This window comes from Astatotilapia calliptera, chromosome 4, assembly GCF_900246225.1.
Source record: "Astatotilapia calliptera chromosome 4, fAstCal1.2, whole genome shotgun sequence".
Lineage (NCBI taxonomy): Eukaryota > Metazoa > Chordata > Actinopteri > Cichliformes > Cichlidae > Astatotilapia > Astatotilapia calliptera.
The window spans coordinates 20867206-20875348 of NC_039305.1; positions in this window are offsets into that span (position 1 = coordinate 20867206).

An 8143-nucleotide genomic window follows, 5' to 3' on the forward strand; every position below is an offset into this window, starting at 1 on the left:
ACTGTATATCTCAGATTTCTGTAAAGTTATTTCATATTCTGTATAGTTTTTCATATTTATATCCTGTTCATATCCTGTACATAGCTTACAGCCTGTACATACTTATAGTTATAGAATATTCACAAAATACTTCATACCGTGTACCTTATAACATACCATAATAGACCCATTTCTGTAATATACTTACATATCTATATTATTGCTAATATATATTGTAATATATCTATATCACTAAAGCACTTCTGGATGGATGCAAACTGCATTTTGTTGCCCAGTACCTGTGCATGTGCAATGACAATAAAGTTGAATTCTATTCTATTCTATTTTAATACAATGAACTCACTGTCATGTTCAAAATCACTCTTTGAGATGATTTGGTCATTAGGGGATGGCCAGCAACAAAATGCTATGGTGTTTATATGATGCTCAGTTGGTGCTAAAGGGCCAACTGTAACCCGCACCATTACACCACTAGGCAGAATGGATACACGCTTCCATCTTTACATCAGATGCTGACCCTACCATCCAAATATAAAGCAAAAATCAAAACTAGTCAGACCAGGAAACATTTTTCAGTTTTTTACTGTCTAATTGTGGTGAGCCAGAACCCAAATGTAACCTCAGCTTCTGGTCTTAGCTGACAGAAATAGCACCCAGTTTCCTCAAGGTTAAACATGTTGTGCACTCGTGGATGCTCTTCTACATACCACCAAGGTATGGTTTTTCAAAGTCAATTAAATAATCTTTATTTCACATTGTAATTCTCAACTTGAACTTTGGGTTGTCTTGACCATGTCTAAATCCAATCAGTTGCTGCCATGTGATTGGCTGATTTGATATTTGCATTAACAAGAATTTAAACATGTTTACCTAATAGTGTCCAGTTTCCCTAATTATAGAGAAATTTTGTGACAAAAAAATTATGCATTTTTAAATTTTACTTCATTATCATAAAATCGTGACTTAAAACTAGAAACAAAAAAATGGCAGTACTGGTAGAATCTTCATCTATTTGAGTCATGCTGATGCAAATACCACCAAGGTCACTCAATGCTTGGAGTTATCAGTACTCCAAGAATGAAGTCACCTTGAAGAAGGCCTTGGGAGGCACAATGCAAATGCAGGGCTTTCTAAAAAAAACTGATGAGACAACATGTTTATCTTTCACGCTGTAAAATGTGCTTAGAGACTGGAAGAATCTTACATCGGTGTGGTGATTCACGGTAGTTCCCAATGAGATTTATTATTCAACATTTCCCCCAACATAGCTTGTTGCATAAGACACTAATGGATGACTGGTGAGCGGGTCATTGATGTCACTTCAAATTTGCATAGTGTTTAGTTAGATAGCACATAACCCTGACTGAAGGATGTATATCACCAGAGGGAGACAGAAAAAATATCTAATTGCAAAAACAAAAGCTTGGCTCACAAAAGCGCCTAATGTCCACAGATGCTAATAATCAGCTGGAGAATTTTAACCTTGATTGTATAACAGATTCACAGTTTTTTGGGGTATGCTTTTCAGTCCTGTAAAATCTCTATAAACTCTTAACCTGCTGTTTGAACTGTCAAGCTGTCAGCGTCGCTATGCTCATGTGTCCACAGTAAACTCTTCTAACAAAATGTTTGGAGTTCAATAAACTCATTTGGTCTTCTATGTGATGTTATCGAACAAGACAGGAGAGTCGTGCTTTCGGCTGCACCAGCACTCCTGCTGGTTTAAACCACAGCAAGTAGAAGTCAGCAGAATAAAAACCTCCGCATGCAGTTCTGTATTCTGTCTGTGCAAAGAATAAATGAAAGGTTGCTTGTTCACCTTTCACAGGAAATAAAGTTTAGATGAAACATGTATATATGCACACTGACTTCACCAGAATCACAAATAGACAGTTGAGAAACCTGCCCTTAGTTTTATGTGATAATACATAAAGATGAATTTGAAGATTCTCCAGCATTCACTCACACGGCATTCAGTGGTGGCCTATGTGCAGTACCAATACAAGAAATTAATTCCCCTTGCGGTGTAACATCCTGATAGATCTAAAGGTCAAGTGCTTCTTTGTGCAACATTTCCAGAGCTTCCCATATCTATTCTGACTCATTTTTATTGCTTCTTCTATATGGCTTCTGCCGGTAAACTGCAAGCACTGCCCGTGCTTTCAAGGATTGTACATTTAGATAAAGGTTTCACAAGCAGCAAGAGAGAATAAAAGGTAAGCTCTTCTCTGTGTGCGCATGTAAATACATTAGAACGGGGATCTCAGAATCGTATAGCGCACCATCATGCTGAGTGGGCCGGACTACTGGACTACATTTAATAACTGAGATGTCATAATATAAAAAAGTGCTTTTTAGGACACAAGTAGCTGTCAATCAACTGCAATTCATGGAACACACAATACATCACAGTTGCAAAGAGTTAAATTACTGACTGCATTAAATGAAAGATGTGAAAAGCTAATAATGCGCAAAGTTTTCAAAGGTTTTTGTTAGATTGAGAAGAAGAGAAGATTTTGAGTTTAGTAAATGCAGAAACTAGGCTGGGAAGCCTGACTGTAACCACAGAAGAGAAATCCAACATCTGGTGAACTTTTCTTTAATTTATCCCCATGACAGCTTCAAAATCACACTCACAACTCGAATTTTCACATTTAAAGAAAAGGGTAACAGCAATGTGAGGGGCTGAGCTGGTTAAGAAGAAAGACTCAGTTATAGTTTTGATTACAACCTTGGTACTAGTTATTTTGTATTTTTGTACAGCACTTACATAAAAAACAGACAAATGGGGGTTTTATTTAAAATTCAAAAATAAGTCACTCAAAATTTAACTGAATAATAATAATGGTCCCTTAAAAAAGGCCAAGTAAACAGAGCTCAAGTCATAATGCCAACTTAACATAATCAAACTGTGCGTTGTGCATGTCCCAGCTAATGCTTCATAAACATAGCTTGGTTTTGTTAACGTCTGTTATTCTAATAAGCAGCAGAATTAATCAGAAATATGACGTCGAATTTTAATAACCATCCAGACAACATTTGATTATATGAAAAACGTGTAAAATGTAAAGCAGCAGCATATGCTATTTTTATACATATATCTTCAGTGGGACATACATATATATATTTCACATAGCATGTGAAGCAGGTTTAACTCCATCTTCCCTCTGAACAACTTAATTTTGCATTTTGCAAATTTCATTAAATTTAGATTTCATATGTTTCCATGAACCAGAGACAAAACTCAAAAGACAGGTGGAGGACTCCCTTGAATGTGAAAGTCTCATATTTATATTGGGAACCTAATTATCTTTTTTTAAATGAATTATTTTCTGGCTTTGAGACCTCAGGACATATTTCACTTTCAATCCTGTGTTTAATTAAATTTATCACTTTATTAATAACTGAAACTGAAATTAGTTTTGGACTTGCAGCACTAATGAAAAGGTCATGTAGCTTAGAGCTTAATTATCCCATAGTTGTCAGAGAGTAGTTTCTAGCACTTTCTATCAGTAATGCGGGAGCTTAATAATGCTTTTCACAAAGATCAGTTTTCTAATCTTCTCCCTGGTGTTTTAATGATCTACTCTTAGTTTATAAAAAATCGTATGCATTTTTTGAAGCATAAATATATTTCTCTGCTCGAATATCAGTTATTTCCATATCTTTTGTATTACATATTACTATTCAGAAATCCTTAAAATGGCACATCCATCTTTCCTAGTTACATTCCAAATTTATAAATATGTTAATATTTCCAAAGTTGTTTCAGCAACAAATCTCTTTTTTCAGTTTATGGGCAATGTAAGCTTCAAGTTTTATCATACTGTAAACTAGATTTAATGGTTACACTAGATTAATGGGTTTTAACCTCTAATGGCCACTTGAGGCTCCAAAAGGAGTCAAATCTCAAATAAAAAAGTTTGCAGGACTAAAAAGCATGTGATCTGGCCACCTTGATCATGAGGCGTTCCAACACAGGCAGCTGTCAGGGACTCACCTCCTGCACTGTGTTTGTGGTGGTGGCGTTGTTGGATCCTTTTTCTTTTCTTTTTTTTATCTATGGTACGATCGTTATAGTAAAATGACCATAAACTCAAGTCAAGCCTATAGTCCTGTAAAGGACCAGAAGTCTTTTTGCAACCCCAGATCTTACCACTGATGGGCTTCAAATATAATTCAGGTGTAGCGCACTTCTACATTGGCTTCATTTTCCAAACCCATATATTTCCATATTTTATACTGTGTTTGCACGCCACCCCAGTATGAAACATACCGACACATTAAAATTAGCCGTAACAGCAGAAGAACAAATTCTGAACATGCATCATTGAGAGACGTGAAGGTGAAACTTTCAAAAGCTCATTGATCAAAGCACATTCCTTTACAGGTCTCTACACGCTGAACATGACAGAGGTCAAGAGTTTCAGGCCTGATTGAATACCAAGCTTTTACGACCCTTTCATTAGGCGGACACTTAAAAGACTCACATGGTTTGTCGCTCAAGTCAATCTGGTTTGAGAGAGAAACCATTAGAAGACGTGGCCTGCTGTTTATATGTTAAACTGATCTCCCGAACACACTGAAGTCAGTTTAGGTTTAGAAATAGCATTAGTTTAAGTGACCTCTTTAGTTGACATCGGGGGGGATCACAGCTAGAATGGAGAAGCTCTGCAACTGTTGCTGCAACCACCACTAAGAAGCTTCACCTAAAACAACCCCACATACACTCTATGAGCAGCATTTTAAAGAAAGCTGAATAAAGTTTGAAATGAGAAACTGGGTCAGGAATACATAAACATTTACAGCAGCAAATATCAAGCAGGAACAAAACTGCCTTCACACACCAGGGTGCTCAGAGGGGGAAAAAAATCGATGCAGATTCTGAAAATAATTGCACACTTTCACTCGGAGGTCACTCTAATGCGATATTCTGAAGTTTCAATAAATCTAGTTATTTTCTTCCCTCTGTGTCCCCAGTGCCTACTGGCAGAGCATATAGTAGTTTCTGGCTAAAAAAGTAACACATATTTAAAAATATATATATAATATATATAATTCCAGAGGTTTTAAGGAGGTGTTGTTTAATATAGCAGCTACTCTAAACTCAACACTTTTCATCAAGTGCTGAATCCCGAAACCTCCAGCGAGAAACCTGCACACAATCCTTCAAATTAAAAAGATGTTTGCCGCAGATGGTCTTCTGATGCTTTGGACACAAGGGACAAAAAAAGGCTTAGGAGCTCATAACCTCACAGTACTGAGCACAGAGGAGCATGTCTGAAAAGGTCTTGGCTTATGAAATCTCTCTAAATCTCATTCTGAGATCGTGTTACCACCCTTTTAGTTAACTCGTTAAAGTCAAATGTGGGCCACCGACTCGCACCTGTTTAATCAGATTAAAAATTCTGTAATTCCTCAATAACCTCCATTACTGTGAACTTAGAGTTATTTAACTTTTTAATAGTTATTCTTTAAATAACAATGAATAATCTTTGCTGAACGGTTATTAATGGCATTGTGATCCATTTTCACCCACTCTTTGGATATTTACTGAACTTGATGTGTTTATAATTTTGTAAATTCTGCATTATAAAAGGTGAAACTGATTTCCACTGTGGATTTGCAATTTTAATGGCTGCTTCAGTTTAGCCACCAAAACTTATACTTGGACGTTTTAACAAAAGAATATCATTTGGCTTAAAATACAACCGTTCACATGTTGTAAAATGACACACAAATGATATGCACTGCAATAAATTGCTCTTATATGAAGCATCTGCGGTGAAAGTGGCATTGGTGACAGGTGCTCCATGGCTCCGTTGCCAAAGGATACCTTGTGTGTGTCTCTGAGATATCAGCGGCTTCAGCAAAGCTCCAGGGTTTGATGCATTGGGAATGAAAACAGGGACAATGATCAGTAATGATAGCTTTATTAGAAAACAACAATCATATCCAGCGATCAATGTAAAGACTTAAAATAATATAAAGTAAAGTGCTTTGAGTGCTAATGTCATTAGAATGTAACTGTTATTGTCTTGGTGCAGTACATACAGTACAGGGTGGGCCATTCATATGGATACACCGTAATAAAATGGGAATGGTTGGTGATATTAAAGTCCTGTTTGTGGCACATTAGTATATGTGAGGGGGCAAACTCCTCAAGATGGGTGGTGACCATGGTGGCCATTTAGAAGTCGGCCATCTTGGATAGAACTTTTGTTTTTCCAATAGGAAGAGGGCCATGTGACACATCAAACTTATTGGTAATGTCACAAGAAAAACAATGGTGTGCTTGGTTTCAACGTAACTTTATTCTTTCATGAGTTATTTACAAGTTTTTCTTTGTTCACAGCCATTGACATGTCGAAGAGGTTAACACGTGAGGAGCGGATCGAAATTGTGTTGATATCTGGTGAACGCAGTAACCGGGTCATTGCAGCAGATTTCAATGCAAGACACCCTACGAGACCACCCATCTCCCATGCTGCAGTTAGCAAACTGCTTGCTAAGTTTCGTGAAACTGGTCGAACATCCCTTCGGCGGATATTAGCTACTCACAAATGGCACCCTTACAAACTCCAGTTACTGCAGCATCTCAACGAGGATGACCTAACACAACCACCGCTATTGGTCTGACACTAACCCACATTGGATGGATCCCTCCAAGACTGTTGGAACAACAAAAGTGATGGTTTAGTGTAGTATATGGGGTACAACAATAGTGGGTCCATTCTTCATCAATGGAAACCTCAAGGCCACTGGATATTTGAAATCTCTACATGATGATGTGTTTCCCGCTTTATGCACTGAAGCTGGCACGTTCCCTGAGATTTTCCAGCAAGAGGGTGCACCACCACATTATGTGTGCCAGGTCCGAGCATTCCTAGATGAACAGTTTCCTGGAAAGTGGATTGGTCATCGTGGGCCAGTTGAATGGCCCCCAAGGTCTCCCGATCTGACCCCCTTAGACTTTTATCTTTGGGGTCATCTGAAGGCAATTGTCTATGGTGTGAAGATACGAGATGTGCAGCACCTGAAACTACGGATACTGGATGCCTGTGCTGGCATTTCTCCTGCGGTGTTGCTATCAGTGTGTGAAGAGTGGGAGAAGAGGGTTGCATTGACAATCCAACACAATGGGCAGCACATTGAACACATTTTATAAGTGGTCAGAAACTTGTAAATAACTCATGAAAGAATAAAGTTACGTTGAAACCAAGCACACCATTGTTTTTCTTGTGACATTACCAATACGTTTGATGTGTCACATGGCCCTCCTCCTACTGAAAAAACAAAAGTTGTATCCAAGATGGCCGACTTCTAAATCGCCACCATGGTCACCACCCATCTTGAGGAGTTTGCCCCCACACATACTAATGTGCCACGAACAGGACTTTAATATCACCAACCATTCCCATTTTATTACAGTGTATCCATATAAATGGCCCACCCTGTACAATCCTTAGCACACAATATAATCCTTAAGTGATTCTATGATTCTATATTTCTAAGTTTAATTTGCATATTAACATTTTTCTGAATATGCAGAATTTTCATATACTACCTGTAACATTATTCTTACAAAGAAACTTGGCTATTTTCTCAGGAGAGTGGCAGGTATTTCTGGGCAATATCTCTATATGGATTTTATTGTTATCATTATTTTTATTAATTAATCTTTTTTTTTTTTTTAAAAAGCCTGAGTCACTGCTTACAAACAAATTCAGAGAATAACTGAAGACAGCTGTCCTCTGTTGTCATCTTCAATCAGAGGGACTAAATTGCAAAATTATGATTTTTTTTCCCCACATATAATGTTTTTTATATTTCTCTTTATTATGTGCCTTATGACTGTAACATGAACAGTTTGTGAGCTTACTCAATATAAAAAGCACAGCGGGCACTAAATGTACTCATCAGCTCACTCCCTGTTGTCCAGCTGCCTTCACCTTTCAGTGCTGAAGGTTGCGTAACGACATCCCAGTACACCCAGTCCAAATGTTATTAGCTGTTTCTCAGGATGTTCAAAGATTTGTTGTTGAGTGCATGCAAACACATATTACACACACACACATGCACGCTTGTGTGGATGCCTGCCATCCAGTGGGTTTTTGTAATGCTCACTCAGCCTTGCAGACAT